The sequence below is a fragment of the Alosa alosa genome, chromosome 20 (genome assembly GCF_017589495.1).
Source record: "Alosa alosa isolate M-15738 ecotype Scorff River chromosome 20, AALO_Geno_1.1, whole genome shotgun sequence".
Classification (NCBI taxonomy): Eukaryota; Metazoa; Chordata; class Actinopteri; order Clupeiformes; family Clupeidae; genus Alosa; species Alosa alosa.
Window position 1 is genome coordinate 21,787,178 of NC_063208.1, and position 17,500 is coordinate 21,804,677.

The 17,500-nt window shown below is 45.5% G+C and overlaps 1 protein-coding gene across 1 annotated transcript in view; it reads left to right on the forward strand.

The window, feature by feature from the left end:
• ext1b (exostosin glycosyltransferase 1b) overlaps positions 1-17,500 on the forward strand; it is a 72,152-nt gene that overhangs the window by 36,133 nt on the left and 18,519 nt on the right. The gene's annotated exons all lie outside the window — the stretch shown is intronic.

The following is a 17,500-nucleotide window of genomic DNA, read 5'->3' on the forward strand; positions in this document are numbered from 1 at the left end:
CAACTGGTGTGTTGGAAGGAGGAGGCAGTTGAATTAGATATTGATGGATATAAGTGAAAGTATTTGAATTGAATATAAGTGGATTCAAGTGTTTCATACCCTGAGTGGAAGGAGATCAGATAGATTCAGTTTATTTAAGTGCGTTCTATAGAGGAGTGGGTGGAATAAATTAGACCGCCAGATGAAGGGTTGTTCACCTGGAAGATTCTTTTTTTTCTAGCTTTGTTCATCCCTCCTGACTTCCCACAGCCTTGAGGTGAATGAGAATAGCAATGTGAGTAACAATGAGGGTGTCTTTTAAATACATAAGCAAGCCTACCTTTTTTCCAACCACTCTCGGTTGCACTACTATAAATCCTTGTGTGCTGGCTAGCATGCAATAACCGGAAAATGAGGCCTGCTGTTGTTATTATCAGCACTTGTTACACAGCAGGGTATGGTTTCATAATCTAAACTGATAACAATGTTATCCTTTATGCCAATATCCTCTTTTAGCCTAGGAGTCTATTGCAGGGTCTTCCTAATAAGATCCCCACAGTCCTTCAGGCCACAATTCACTGGAGAAGCATACATGTAAAGGCATCCTGAAGAGCAGGCTTGAAAAACGATTAGCTCGTCGACATATGAAATAGGTACATAATAAACGACACACAAAGAATAATATGCAGCTTGTGGAACACTCTGTCTTGCTTTCTTAATAGGAATTTTGAAGATATTAAACGAGTGAACAGACCATTTTGATCGCTGCTCGCCATCTTGGCAGAATTGTATGTTTTCCGTATTTGTCATTTCAACACTTATTGTGTGCCTTTCATGACTTTTATAGTCCTTTGTGCTGGTTCATTGAGAGCTTTATTGCACATTTTCCTCAGCTTTATTCCAATAGCTGGTTGTGATATTGGCGAGGCAGAATGAAACCTTTGATCTGTAACGCTGCAAGCCCACCATCACAGATGTGCCATTTGGTATGGTGTGAAAGCCATTCAGCTGATGCCTGCGCCCTCTCTCCCTCTCTTTCTTTCTCTCTCTCTCTCTCATTTTCTCCCTGTCTTTCTTTCTCATCCTGCAGTGTTGTCTCACACAGCAAATATTCTCCTGAAGCAATATTGGTGATGGGAGAGGAGACATGCCAGTACACACACACACACACACACACACACACACGGATGGCTTTCCGCAGGGCTTCTCACAGAAGGGAAGAGGGCTGTGCGGATCCCGAGCTCTAATTAAATGCATTTAACCCAAGGTCGAAGCTGAGCCGAGTGTGAGAATGGCACTTCTCCTGAGCTGTAAATGTTTTATTGAGTCCCTTTGAACTGAGGCTGAAGGCAATGCACACTCACTCTGCCAAGCTGTAGGGAGACACTCTCTTTCTCTCTCTCTCTTCTTTCTTTTTCTATCTGTTTCTTTTTATTTCTCTATATTTTTTTTAGTCTGTCTTTCTTTATCTTTATCTTTATGAAATAGAAGAGATCTGAAGGTCTCCCTCCATCCTCTGCCTCTCTAATGGATGTGAAAGCAGTTGTGTCTTAAACCTGCCGTGTTCTCGGTGGTGTTGCACATCTCCGTGAACGCGGCTGAATGGGAAAGCTTCGCTCATCGCACTCCTAACGGGAACCCCCCGCCAAAGAACAAGGGATGCAGTGGGAGGCAGGGGGCCCCTGTCCTCTTCATCCTGTCGTCTTGTCATCCTTTTCTTCTCGATTTTATATTTTCCCCTCCTCTCTTCTCTCTTTCTTCTTCATTGCTTTCGTTTGTTTTCCCCCATAATCTTCTTTTGTTGTTCCCCTCATCAGCAGTGGGATGTGGTTTCGCTCATGTTGGTTTGTTTTGTACTGGTGCGACTTCAAAGCTAGCGTCTGCGTGCCACGTTTTGTTGATGGCGGAATGAGCCAGAAAAAAGGAGCTGTTGTTTTTGTTTAGTTAATCAGTTTGTTTGTTGAGAAAGGGGGCCTGTGTCCAGGCGACTGCTGTGAGCCAGAACCGCAACCACTTCGCTTCGCACACAGCGTGTTACATTTTGCCTTGCTGTGCCTTATATATTAAGACATTATTTGTAGCTTAAAGGTAATGCTTGTTTACCAGTTTATCCATGGCTGTGATTCTAAAGGGGCATCAAATGAAACGGTGCAAACAGGCCTTTATGATGGATGTAGAGAGGATGTAGAGGACTCTCTGCCTATGAGGGCAACCCTGGTTCCCTACACCATGGCTTCTTTGATCTGGTTTAAACTGTGGCGTGTGTGTGTGTTGTGATATGGAGATTGAGCAGGAGTACGATTGTTTTAGTTGTGGGACTGTACGTGCTGTGAGACCGCACTCACATACATTGTGTATATGGGTGTGTGGTTTGCATGCTTGGATGCCTGCAAAGAGCCCTGGAGAGGCAGATCTTCCCTTCAAGTTAAGTAAATGTGTGTGTCTGTGTCTGGAGCGAGAGTATATTTCGTTGGCTTTGTGAGGTTGTGTGTGTTGTCACCTCCAGTTGCTGAGTGTGTTTTGACACCTCAAAACTGCTGGTACATGGGAGAGCATCATGGCTGCAAGGACCTGGGAGGTGGCCTCAGGTTTGTGCTCATTGTGTGGGTGCTGTGTTTTGACAGCCAGCTTTGTGTATGTCGCCGTCTTCACAACTGAGCTCATAGGTTTCTGTCTCAATTCTCTCTCTCTTTCTGTGTGTGTGTGTGTGTGTGTGTGTGCGCGCACACCTGTGGTAGGACACATGCAGTGGTACCATGTAATTAGTGCTTACTTGTATGTCTAGCCCTTGTCTGACACACACATTAAGCGTTTACTGCTGTTCACCTAAAGAATGGAATATCTCAAGCCAGAGGGTTGGGATGAGTCACGTCTCCTGGTGTAAGTTGAAAAAGTGTTTGCTCAACTTTTATAAATGCGTGCGTGCGTGCGCACACGCACACACACACACACACACACACACACACACACAGCACTCAGAGCGCTCATCTTTTAACACATGCAACAGATGACAAGCGGGCTCTTTGGCTGTGAAGTCACTTTGCAATCAATGTGCTGTTTGTTCTCCGCCATGATAAGTGGTGTGTGTTTGTGTGTGTGTGTGCACACAGGATGTCTGCTTATGGAGATGCACACAAAAGCTCAGCAGGTCTCCAGGCTTTCGCACCACTGCTTCAGCCATTCCCAGCACCACAGGAAGGCTTATTACTGTGTCCTTGTCACAACCTTTTTTTCCCCAAAACACACACACACACACACACACACACCAGTGAGTCCTTGCACCGCTGCATTCAAGGCCACTTTATTTATCCTCTCTTTTCTTCTCTTCCTGTCTTCCATTCTCCCAGTCATTTGATTCTTTTCATTTCTTTACTTTTTCTTAAATGCCATGCCGTGTTTTCACTTGCACAGTCATGTCCTCGTCTCCTTGTGTCCTTGTCGCCTTGCTCCCTATCGCCTCTTTCAGTATTACTTAATACCATTCAGCAACATGACCTTGATGAAATGCCTCTGAAAAGGCCTATCCCGAATCAGCCACTGCATAAGGGCGCTAGTTTAGTTGGCGTTCCCTCATGCCCACGAAGTCTTGAGGTCAGTTGGATTTGTGGGGAATGAGTGAGTGATGATCCGGCCTCTGGCATCTCTGTGCTCAACCCACTGGTGCTGCTGGGAGATTCGCTCGCTGAACATGTTGCTAGGAAACGGCTGAGGCATTGCTATATTGCTTTAATGCCCCCTCCCCTTAACACACACACACACACACACACACAAAACAGACAGACAGACCTTCTCACTACATATCCTTCACTTTAATTGGCTCATCTCAGAAGTTGAACAGAGAGAGAGAAACAGCTTGATACATACTCTTCTGTCTCTCTCTCTCGTTCTTCTCCCATCTCTCTCTCTATCTCTCTATCTCTCACACTCTTACTCGTCTTCTAAAAGCCTTTCCTCTCAGCCACTCCAGTTCCGTCATCCTTTCCCCCCACTCTCTCTGTATCCTCCCTTCTCTCTCAGCCCTTGTTGGTGGGTTTTAATGAGTACTTCAATCAGCTCTGCTTGGCACTCCCTTTAATTGGCAGTCCCTAACTGACAGGTAGCTAACTGATGGAGGGGCCGCTGTCTTAACTGCAGCTGATTACTGTGCCCGAGCTCACAGTCACTTTGACTGGAGCCTTTTGTGGTTGCGTGCGAGTCGACTCACTCTCTCTCTCTCTTGCGCATTCCCATTCTCTTTCTCTCATTCTCTCTCTCCCTTTCCCTCTCTCCTTCCCACTCTCTCTATTGGTCTCTCGTTCTCATTCCTTTTTAGAGCTCTCACCTTCTATTTCCCTTCTCTTAATCTCTCATGCCCCCTCCCCTCTCGTTTTCATTTTTTCCCCTCTCCCCCTTCGTCAACCCATAAATGTACTTGTGCCTTTTCTGGGCTTCTCTGATGGAAAAGTGTGTGTGTGTGTGTGTGTGTGTGTGTTTTCATTCAGGACCAGAAACATTAACTGAATGTGGAGTTAAGGAACGTTCTCCTCTATTTCCACATGGTCAGGTCATTGCAGGTTGAAATCCCAGGAAGCACTTATATAGAGTATCCACAGCTTTAGTGCACTCAAGGCTCGAAAAGATCAAATAAGGATATGAAGACATGCAGCATGGCCTACATGAGTAACTTTGTCACTTTGTCCTAGAAACTGTAAAGCTTCCCTGTTTCAGGCCTGTCAAGGCACTACAAGTAAAGTGTGTGTGTGTGTGTGTGTGTTTCATTCAACAGGTTAAGGTGTCCAAGGTTTTTGAGAAACTTAGTTATGTTAGTGAGATCCTTTCCTCTCGCTCTCTCTCATATCTCTCATACAGCCCTCATGCACTGTGTATGTGTATGTGTGTGTGTACGTGTGGCACTTCAGTATTATGCGTGTGAGAAAGCCCTTAAGACACAGCTGCACAACACACAGCAAACCCTCCTTTTACACACACACACACCTCCCTAGTGCTTGCCACATAACGGCTATTCCTCGTGACATTGGGTCTCTCAAATGCATCGCCCCTCCCCATCTCTCTCTCTCACACACACACACACACTCTCCCTCTGAAGGCTTAAGGGATTTCTGAACCTGAGCCCAAGGCGACACATCCAACACTCTTTAACAACTCCCGATCACACCAACACACATACTGATTGTTCAAGAATGAGTCCCAGCTATCTCAAGGAGAGTGCCTAAAGGTCATACACCCACACACACACACACCATCTCCCTCTCTCTTGAAAGTGTGTTACTGGAGCCCAGAGCACAGCCCAGGCTTACGGCCACACCTAGATCATGTTGCCTGTGCTCAAAGGCTTGGATGTGCTCAGATTGGTGCTGGCCAGTGTGGACGCTCCTAGACAATGGACAGGCCTGCTTTGTTGGACTAGAAGAAGAGGAGGGGGAATAAAACACCCTGACCTTTTTGGCTGGCGGACAGATTTTGAAATTGGAATGCATGTTGCTGAGCCTTGAGCCTTAAGAAGGATCTGTGGAAGCCATTGGCTATGCGGGTGCATCTCCCTCTATTTGTCAACTACAACCCCCTGACACGTGTACACACACACACACACACTGACTATCTTACACACACACACAACCTCCTCACAGTGCTCTATCTTCCTCTTATCCCATCTCGTCACTCCATCAGACAGATGACTGTCTCTTTGTCTTCTGTCTTCCACCCCTTCTCTCTCTCTCGCTACCCCCCCCTCTCTCCCCCTACCTACCTCTCACCATGTCTGCGCTGCCTTGTGCAGTGAAAGATTGACAAGTGTTTCTCGGTATCGGCGGGCCCAGATCACATCGCTCCTCTCTTGTTTTCGCTTCAAAGGCCCTTGTTTCCAGGGCATCCCACACGCTTGTGATCTGACAAGCCTGGCTGAAGTGCTGCCCCCCCTCGCTCCGGCTGAAGGGAACCAGGTGGGGGTTGGAGGTGGTGGGGGGGTCTATGGTCTAGGATCATGGATCCAGATCTAAAGTAGTTCCGTCCATCTTGCCTGCGTTGGTCCATGTGTTTCTCTTTGCATTTCTTGGCTCAGTAGCCTTTTTGGTCACTTAACCCTCCACAATTCTGATCCTAATCTTTCTCTTTATGATATTAGTCTCTCTTATCAATGTCTCTATCTGTGCCTGTACATCTGTCTGCCCAGTTTGTCTGTCTGTCTGTCTCCTTGCTTAGTTCACTTTGTATTGGAGATGCATGTGCTGTGGTGTCTGTAGTGTCGGTGTGTTTTTAGCCACGAGAGGGAGGAATAAATTAGAATACGTTTGCAAATAAATGAGTTAATTAGGCTGCTCTCACCTGGGGCAGGGCACGGGGGAAGGGGGGATGCTCGTAGGATAGCGCTCGGATCATCAGAATTGGGCGTCTGTCTAGGAGGCCCTCTCTCCCGGTGCAGTGGACCCCGGGGGCACTCTGCTGCTCGCTGGTAAATCCTCCGGACTTGAAACAAGGACGAGAGAGACGACTGCACAGCCTCTGTTGGACTGGTTCCTGCCATTGTTATTTCTCCAGTCGCGCACTCTCCCTTCTTTTTTCCCTCCCTCTCTTTCCTTCTCTCTCTCTCTCTGTTGCTGTCTTTCCATCTCTCTCTTCTTCAGCATGTCTCATCCATCTTCTCAAATTCTTTAATTCTCTCTCTCTCTCTCTCTCTCTCGCTCACTCAATGTTTGGCAGTCTGTGATTTATGAGATTTCATTGCATGTGCAGCGCGTCTGTGTTGAGTGAGGTTATGTCTGGCTGCGCCTTGTCGAAGGAAAGAAGAAAGGAGGAAAGGGGGAGTTAAAAGTGTGTTAACTGGAAAAGATATGTATGTGTGAGTGTGTGTGTAGCTCGGCAGGCCGCCACATGTGCACTGACAGACAGCCATTTCTTTTTCCCATCATCCCCGACCCTGATCCAGGGAGGAGACTTGAGACGAGTTTGGCACCGCAGGGCTTTTGGACTCGTTCCCTTCGGGCTTTGTGGGGGTGACTTCTGCTCACGGACATCATTGGAGCTCAAAGCCACGTAGTCAGTCCCCTGACCCCCCCCGCCCTTCCCCTTTCAGACCCTGTTGTGGAACAAATCTGTGTCTGCATCAAATGAGTCAGCATCAAAATGAGTTAGTGGTTTATTGAGTCTCTTTTCAGGCATGTAAATATCCCAACGAGGCCTCTTGTTGTGTGTGGTGTGTGTGTGTGGTGGTGTGTGTGTGCATGCAGGTTTGACGGGCACGTGTTAAGTGGCTGCATATCTTGACCACTGATGTTCCTCTTTGTCAGAGCCTGTTCTGCAGCAGATAAAAGGGGGGAGAATGCCGGCGACCCTAAACCGTGGTGTTCGCACGCCGGCTTTGAAGGAACTGTGTGAATGTGTGTGTGTTGCAGGGGGAGAACAGAGGGAAGGGCATGCACTGACATGTTCAACATGCGAGAGAGAGAGCGAGCCACACACACACACACACACACACACACACACACACAGTGAGTCACTCACACGCTCTGGCTGCCAGTGGACCATCTGGATGCGAAAGAAGCCAGAGGGGTGAAGCACATCTGGTCTGCACTCTACATCTCTGACGGCATGGACCAATCAGGTCACTCCAATCCCAAGGGACTGATGAGACCAGCCAATCAGGACAGCATTTTTCCCCCTTTTTTGCATCACATCTGGACTTCTTACAGATTGAGACAGGCCGTCAGAGGAGTCTCTGGACAGTATGACCAACAGCACCAGTCAGCCAATTAGATCACTGACCATTTGACCAGCACATTCAGTCAAGACGGTCTAATTTACTGACACTCTGCAACCAATGCGTACCAACCAAAACAGACCACTAATAGTGAGAAACCAGTCAGTATAGTATAATCCCCCAAGCCAGTTTAGCAGCCAATCAGGTATGTCTCCAGACACGTACAGCAAGGGGCCAATCAGGAGTGAGTAGCCTCGGGATCTGGCGATGACCGCTCCCTCTGCCCCTGTTCTCTGGTTCGAGTGATTGTGCTGATCTCCTCTGCACTGTAATTGGAAAATTGCATCCATCTGTTTCTAGTGCAAAATAAAAAATGAGGGGGAGTTAAAAACAAAACAAAAAAGAGGGAATGAGTAAAAAAGAGAGAGAGAGAGAGAGAGAGACCAGAGAGAAGAGGGGGAAGGGCCAATTGAAAAGATTTCCATGATAAACCTGTCATTCTGCGTTAGACGCTGTGTGTGAGGAGCCCTTTGTTACTGTTACTTTTTTCCTCCCAGAGAGAATGAAGCCTGCTTGGCTGACGGTGGTGAGGGACTCGCTCTCTCGCTGTGTGTGTGTGTGTGTGTGTGTGAGCGTGAGCGCAAAGGGAGTTGAGGGGGAGGGGGGGGTCATGCTGCGGGGAGAGATGACTAAAGCTGATTCACGAGTGCCTCTGTGGACTGGGCATACTGCATATGGAGTATGTCACTTCAGAGCCCCAGCCTTCACACTCATTAAGTATACCCTCTCTCCCTCCCTCTCTCTTCATCCCTCTTTCTCTCTTCCCATCTCTCTTTCTTCATCTCTCTCTCTGTCTGTCCCCACCACTCTCTTTTTTGCCCCACACACACACTCTCTCTCACAGCACTCAAAAGGAATTTAGAAGCATGTTAGCACTCAGTACTGTTTTGATGATACAGTGCATCAACTGAACTCCCATCACTACAGATAGACTATGCTATCCACTTACCACTCACCATAACTCATCACCACACAACCTAAGTTAATTAATTTCATACTGGCTGTAGGAATCTTAGCTCTCAGGCTAGAGCCATGCTATCGCTACTGGGGATTGTGGATTTTCTTGCTCTTTCTTGCCAAATAGATGATGGATGGAAAAACTGGACAAGCAAGCATTTGGACATAGTTCCAGTTCCACAGTCCATAGTCACAAGCCACTGTTCCACATGAGTGCTGCATTTGATACCTAATGACATTTAGATGACTGTCCGTGTGATTGGATCTGTGGATGTGTCTTGTTGTCCCCTGGACAAAGGCATATTTCATAATCTTTAATTGATTCTAATCTATAGCTGGTCTGTAGTGTTTAATCAGATTGCCTGGGGCATGGTGGGTCAATCCTTACCACCATCATGGGATTCAGAAGGATGCCGTGTGCTGGCTGTGAGGGGGGAGGGGGTTGTGCAGGTGGACCGCACAGGGGGGCCTTGGTCTGTCACTGTGTGCTCCAGTGCTAATTGGTAATTAGCATTTATAAGTACGGTAACAAGGTCTAATTGTGACGAAGCATTACTTACGGCCAGTGTGCAGGTCAAGGGTGTGGCCATGCCAAGGGCACTCGGCAGACACACCCAGCTGTGAGATTGCGAGAGAGAGAGGGCAGGAAGAGGGAGTGCAGATGGGAGGATGAAAATGTAAGAGTGATGAAGCGAGAGTATGTTTGAATGCTGTACAGACCATGCAATCAGAGGCACTTTAATGGCGGGTGCTCTTAACACAGAGACTCAGTAATACCACTTATCCCCTGCCTTGACAGTCTGCCAGAGAAGAGCGTCGGGATAATTATTAGCTGATGCTCAGGAAATCGCTGCTAAGCCAGATAGCAACTTAGCCTCGTATGATGGGATCTTCTCTCTCTCAGATCGGCACCACGTCTGAGCCAGACTCTTGTCACTGTCAGACTGTCATAAGTACACAGCACACCCACAAATTACCGCCGCCAGTTATTCATTAAAACGCAGTACACAAGACAAGTAGTATGCGATTTGAGACGCAGCCCTAGCATGTTAGTGTTCACTTCTAACTTCCACTGTAGTGAGTGGACCGAAGTAGCGTGGCGTGCAGCCGTGAAGTGTGTGTGGAGGGCAGCCGTGAAGTGTGTGTGTGTGTGGGGAGGGCAGCACTGGGGTGTCCTTTAAGCCGACTTTAATGCGCCTGTCAGCCACTCGTGCCCTTCTCCTCACGTCTGCACGGATTACTGACACTGTTAGCCTTCGGGGCCAATGTGTTTGTGACAGCACCACTAGTTTCACATGCTGGCAGTGGCGTCCTCGTGAGTTTACCCACATGGCAGTGTAGCCAGAGGCTTGGCTGTGTGTGTGTGTGTGTTCATGCAGACATTGATGCCAATCGAATGTGCTTTATGTAGATGCAATGTTTGTGTGAGCGTATTTGTGTGTGGCAAACTGTGTGTGTGTTTTTGGGATTGTCACTGGTAGTGCAGAGAGTTTTGAGTTGTGCGCTCCAGAATCTTGGCAGTGGTCCTGGTCAAGCACCCCAGCTGAATTGCTCGGGCACAGGCTTTGAGTTGGCCGCTGACTGGGATTTATTTAAAAGGCCAACGGGGGGAAGAAAAAGCAATAATGGGGAGAGGAAGAGAGTGAGTTTCCATATGTGTTTTTATTTGTTGTTTGCACAGCGCACTGCTCGTCTTTCTGTTTAAGTGTCGGGGCCGATGTAATTACACCACGCGTTCCGCTGCTGTTGTCATGGAGACAAGCGAGGTCACCCACTGTGTGTCTCGTTGGTGCGGGGGGAGGGGGGTTGACTCTCTCGCGGAGGTCAGCTAATTGTGCGTTCGCTATGGAGCACACCCAAACAAGAGGGCCCCTGCCGACAGCTCTCACACACACACACACACACACACAATTTCAGTCTCTTACTCAGTCTATGATCACACGCACACACAATCACTCAGTCTGTGACGCACACAAGCACACACACAGACATGCAGGCAGCCACACACTCAAAAATAAACAGTGGTGCCCAGCTGGTAGGGTGATGACTCCCACCCCCTCTCTGTCCCATGTGAGCCTTTTAGCTCTGCTTTAATTAACTATACCCAGACACACACACACACACAGGCCCTTATTGCAAAGAAAACACATAATATCCGGGGACTGTACACAGACTGTATATTAAATCTGCGTATGTGTCTACTAGAAGGTGTGAGTGGGTGGGTAGTAAGGGTTTTGATAGAGACCTGAAGCAGTGGTATTGAGTGTATTGAGCATGCATGTTTGTTTGTGTGTGTGTGTGTGTGCGCATGTGCATGCATGTCATGTGTGTATGACTGTGTGTCAGTGAGCAGGCCCACATGCATACGGAGTGGTGCTTAGTGCAGTGTAACCCAATATCCTGCTGAGAGCCTCCGAGGTGCCATCCCCTGTGTGTTAATAACACCAGACAGGCTGTGCATATGTGTTTGACATTCAAGATGAAGCTCTTCTTTGGCGTGTGTGTGTGTGCTGGGACAGGGGCAGGTAATCCTTGTTTAAGAGAGAGTGGGCAGACAGTGCTTGAGACTGATCCTCGGCCCTGCATGGTCATTGATATTCTGTCACGTTACCAGATGGATAGGGATGTGCAAGAGGCATCTTGAGTGTGTGTGTGTAAGAGAGAGAGAGAGAGAGATGTCTTCACTAGGCAGAACTGATATAAACAGTTATAGATCAGTGACAGGAAGCAATGTGACAGTGTGCATATGAACACATTTATCTGCATTTGTATGTGTGTGTGTGTGTGTGTGTGTCATCTCATCCCTAGACTACAGTTCCCCCCTCGCTGAGAGGGCAAACTGCACCACCACTAGTGCTGGGCGGTATGACCAAAAATGTATATCACAGTATTTTTCAAAATTCTTACAGTTTCCGCGGTATATATAGTATTTTTTTTCCATGCATAATCGGATATTTCACAGCATTTCCTACAGGATGGTCTATTTTACTGTATGATGTAGAATAACTCCACACTTTAAGTGAACATACAGTTTTGCATGGCCCCAAGAAAATTATGCTGTTTACAAGAGCCACTCATATTGATGCTAATGAAGAATCTACAAATTACATCTTTGTATAAAATCTCAAAATTGCATCTTTGTATAAAACCAATAGAAAAAGTAGTGCAACTTGCAATAAAGGTATACTTTTTTGAAAATTACACAATTTAAAAAAATAAAACCTCTCTTAACTAATATGCTTTACTCTGTCAAATAGGCCCATCAGAAACATGCCTTATTGTTATTGGTTTTTTTTGCATGGCGTTAGTGGTAGGCTAGCGTTAACTTGATGTGGATGTCTTGTTAGCCTGCCATGAGCTTGGTTGGTTAAAGCTAGGCAAAACATTAACAAAATGTTCGTTTTGGTGCACTGATGACAGAAAGTATAATTTCTAACTAGCCAGCTAGTATTGCTCAGTTCATGTCTATAACATGCATTACTTGCTACCTGGATAATTTCAGCGAATATTATATTATTATAAAGTGAGATTACTGATAAGATCATTAAACTTCACTGTGTTCGGTGGGTTGCTAACTAACGACAATACCTACTAGCCAGCTAGCTAGTTACAGCTGTAGGGTGTACTAGAATCTCGATTAGTGGGTTAGCGGTATGTTAGCTCCAAAGCCAGGCTATGCTGTGACACGAAAATGGATCTGTTTTAGTGTGGCTATATCACCATGGTATCTTATGCTGTCAACCAAACCTGGTGGGAGGAGGTTATGTGCTAAATTATAGCTCAAATCGTGTAATCTACAGCGACATTGACCAATCAATTGTCTTAAAAGCGTTCTCTCCCATTGTAGGATTCTGTCATATATCTGACAGGTGGAGCTCCGCCTCTACTAACATTTTGGATCTCAAATGTGCTTTTAATAGCGTAATGGTGCAAATATCCCACTATGGGCGTACATACCACACAACAGCTGATGACAATTGATTTATTTGATGTTATAGGTTAGACACAAAAAAATGACCGCAGTGTAGATTAATAGATTAAGCTATCGCTCATGAATGCGGAAGTAATAGTGTCCCAGTGACTTCCGTTTTACTTCCGCTACAAGGGACATATCGTTCAAAAAAATATGAACGTGAGTTAATGGAGAGAATAATTATTTTTTGGTCCAGTTTGAATTGTGCCACGAATTTCACACATGATGTGTGTGAATTTAAAAGATAATTTTTCAAAAAAGTACTGTTGTTCGATAGACTTCAAAAGTTATGTTGGTTTTGTGCGAATCCGCTCAGTGAACTACCCAAGCGTTCATGGGCTTTGGAAAAACCAGACAATAGGCGAGTTCGACTTGCGGCAGATCTGACTTGATGTGATGCATGCTAGGTTGAACACAATGCATACTGGGATGGACGCATAGACAGTAAAAGAAATGGACCGAACAGAGTCGTTTTTCAATGGGAGGGCACTGAGTCAAATAGAGCGATTTTTCAGTTGGTCCCCCAGTACTTTCGCAGACTCACACTTAACCGTGGCGTTAGCCATCGAACTGAATCTTGTAACTCATATGATAGATACACAGAAATTCTTCTCACACTTCCTTAAGCCTTCAAAGTCATCAAAGTTAAACATTTATTTATGTATTATTATTAATATCATCCTCACCAAGTTAGTGTTAATGTTGAAGCTACCATACATGATCATCTTCAAAACAGTCAACAAAACAAAAAGTTATAGCCTTGAAGCTAATCTTCTTTCCACTTTTCCACTCCTGGTCAATCCATCGAAAACCTCTGTAATGATTAGTGCCGTTTTAAAAAAAAAGGTTTACTTTTTATTATTATTAGGTTGCCTCTGTGTAATGCTTTACCTTTAACATGCGATTAAGTGTATGCTAGGGTTTGCTGCGAGTTACCGTCATAGTAAGGTGGACTGAGCTTCTTATCCAAACAATACGGTTATCTCCCTATAAGCCTTGAAAGAGATTACGTCAAAGCTAGCTTCCCTCAACCCAACAAGCTAACCATTCTTCTTCCACGGGGTAACCAACGTTACGGACGGGTAGTGGAGTCTGTTTTGCCTTTGTAGTGTTTATGTGGATTACACAGAAGCTACAATGTCGGCTGGGATATATGTTATATGAAGTTATGGTATTTCAAAAAAATCCTAGAATGAATGGACTTCTATGGGAGTTAGCAGAGAGGTGGTCCCTCCAGCCTACGTCGATTCTTCTACTTCCGGGAATTCGCCTGCCCCCTTGGATGGACGCAATGCTTACTGGTTAGAAATTCTGTCCGACTTCTGTCAGCCGGGGAGGGACTTACCACCGTGACACCATGTCACATGGCCTTAAAATACTCGCGTCTGCAGACAGATCTTGCAGTTGCCTTCCCACGAGCTGCCAAAGCTGAAACACGCCCTCATGACCTCAGTTCAAAGACGTGATCGGGTTAGGTTGGGAGGAATGTCCTCATGACGATTATGACGGGAGGCTCATGCTGCTTCCTTATGTTGGAATATGCGAAAATATACAGAAATCTAAGGGATACCTTCTTATACGTGATTTCTGCAACAATGGTAGGCTAGCCTACTGAAAACGTTTGGATATTCTGTTATTTTCTGCTGTTGGCTAAATAGATAGACACACATATAGGGGACACACTTGATATTGAATTTATGTGCTACAATGCAGGCCTGTTAACTGTATGACAACAGTGGTTTATTTAAACTACATCATAAGAATTTATTTCGTCAGTCATCATGCTCATTTTAATGAGTAAGAATGAAAGTTCTGCTGTGTTTATTGCAAACAACATTCATGATATCTCCCACGAGGTCCGTCAGGCAGACTGTAGCCTTTCTGTCGGGGATGAGCTGCCCTCTGTTGTGGCTCCACTCCCGGCTAGCCTCTGAAGATCACGTTTACGTAGTAAGCAAGACCAAGTCAGACTCAGCCGAAGTCGAACAAGCCTAATGTCTAATAAGGGGAGAACCCATAGACAGTGGGAGAACCTTCAAATTTCTGGGGGTGCACATCAGCGGCGACCTCTCCTGGACCACCAACACACAGCATCACTGGCGAAGAAAGCCCAGCAGCCTCTACTTCTTGCGCCAAATTGAAGAGAGGCAAGTGCCGCCTCCTGTCGCGGACTACATTCTACAGAGGGACCATCGAGGCATCGTTTCCAGCAGCATCACAGTGTGGGAGGCGGAGCTGCACAGATCAGAACAGGAAGACCCTCCAGCGCACTGTTAACACAGCTAAGAGGATCATTGGAGCACCACTCCCCTCCCCTGCAGGACATTTACACCACCAGCCTCACCCGCTTAAAGCACTAATGATTGTCAAGGATACAACCCACCCCTGCACACAAACTGTTCAGCCTCCTGCCCTCTGGAAAGCCCGGTACAGGGGCCTCGCTCCCGCACCACCAGACTGGCAAGTAGCTTCATCCACCAAGCAATCAGGATGCTGAACACTCTACCCACTCTCCCATCACTGACAGCCCCCACACCCACCAGCCAGCCAGGAACCTAGGAAACTAGGATCCTGTCTGCCCTAACCCCCTCCCCCAACACCGCCCTGTGGAACTGCACTGTGACTGCGCGGCCCTAGCGTGTTGCTGCTTCACATCAAGCCTGATATACTTGAAATTACTGCATACTGCATATCAATGTAAAAATATACAGGTCACACAAGCACAAGTTTAAACTTCATGTAACTGTTAAGACCTAAATATACAACACAACTACCTCTATTTTTTTATATATATGTCCTATATTTCTATTTTGATACATACATGTTCTATATTTCAGTCTTGCACTTTAATTTAATGTTTATTGTCTATGGCTATGTCTATAGTATGTCTATGTCTGTATTTAAAGCATGTCTATGTCTGCATGGGAAAGTAAGAAACGAAATTTCAATTCTTTTGTATGACCAGTGCATGTAAAGAAATTGACAATAAAAAAACGACTTGACTTCACTCGGAACTCTTCGATTGTGGTACTGCATCTAGAAATTTCATGGCGAGTCAAATTAATGGAGGTCTATGGAGCTGTACCCCTCAAAATCCACTTTTCTGGGATATATTTTTTCAAGTAATTTGAATATTGTATTGAAAGGGGAGGCAAAGGCGATACACTTGGTTGAGTATTATATTTTTAAAGTCCTTAATTGTTCTAAAAGCCTTTCAAAGCGTGTCAATGGCGTCATTCATTAGCATGATCATAGTAGCATAGCATCAATGCTAGCATGTTATGGGCAACAAAAGACCCATCCTGTAAGAAAAAAAACGAAAGGACATGACTCGGATTATTTCACTTTTTGATTGATAATCCATATCCATTTTCACGAAAAATAAAATAAAATCTGAAAAATAAAATAAAATCAGTTGTTACATAGGTGAAAACAATAAATGTAGCCATGTAGCTCCATAGGACCCCATGTATTTTGGACTACGCCAGCGATACGCCATCTAGGTGAACTCTGGTGAACTGCAGCCAAATTCGGTTTGAATGGGATCAATAGAGAGTGGGGAGGCTCTCCGCTGACGCGCTCTGGAAAAAACCTTTTTGGTTGAAAACATCATCATTCGCGTCATTCCGTCCGTGTAATGTGTGAGTCAGAGGTCGGAAACTGGGGCTAGATTTTGCTAACAGAGTTGCCCAGTTAGGGGCTCGTCGTCCACGTTGTAGTTAATTTTGTAGTCCATGTGGCCTTTCATGTCCAACAGTTTTAATGTGAACTTGGGAATTTGCCGTTTTTGTCACTTGAAAGCTGCATATCTTTATTTCACAAGCGTGTTTTAAGCAAATACAGTTGTTTGTTTAGGATTAGTGAGTGTATGTTTTAACCTTTGGTGTGGCATCCGTGTTTGTCACACATTCCGACGGCAAAGCACATGAACACTTGCTGTCGGAAAAACAAAGTAGCCATGGGGGCGGTCCTTGTCATTCCGAAGTGCCCTGAATGCACCATACATCTCTCGTCTCAAACGATGTAGGCTACGTCACCAACGTAATGAAACGATAAGATTAGCTGTTATGCTAGTTAAGTTAACGGTTGCATCTTGCTGCCTGCTATGTCACTTAACAGTATCTAATGTACAGTCTATGGACGAATACAACTTACCTGATGTATCCTCTGACTCATGGTATTTTCATCGGCAAGGAAAGCCCAATTAAGACCTGTTGCTGGTATGCTTGTACAATCTAGTGTGGCTGTGAATGAGCTAACGTCACTAGCGCGACTGATGGGTTTGTAGTTTACAATGTTGTAATTCAACAGTTACGAAACAAACTGCAAATGTCTTTACATGAAAAATTGTCTTTGACATTTACACACATCATATGGGTAATTCAAGGCACAAGTCAACCGGGACCAGAAAATCATTTCTTTTTCGCCAGACTGGCGTTCAAAATTTTTTGAAAGATAGGTCCCATGGAGGCAAATGGAAGTGGCGTCTTGTGCATCTCCACGTTTTACGATTGGCCAACGTCATCCCAACACCGACAACGCGCACAGATCTGAGCTGAAAGCCTTGTTTGACAAATATATCACATAACTGCTATCGTAGTATCACTATACCCCAGAGTCAAGGCTTTGTCAAGCCTCTATATGTCTACATAGCCTATAACGTGCTTCGTAGTATACCCCACTGTTGAACAATCTCAATAGAATTTTCCTGACGGTAAATCCCTTTCAATGCAGTATCCCTTAAAGTTTTTCCTTAACTAAAGAAACAATTTAAGATATTCTGTGCAACACCCTTAAATAAACCCCTTACCTAAGGAGAAATTAAGCCTTAAGGGTCA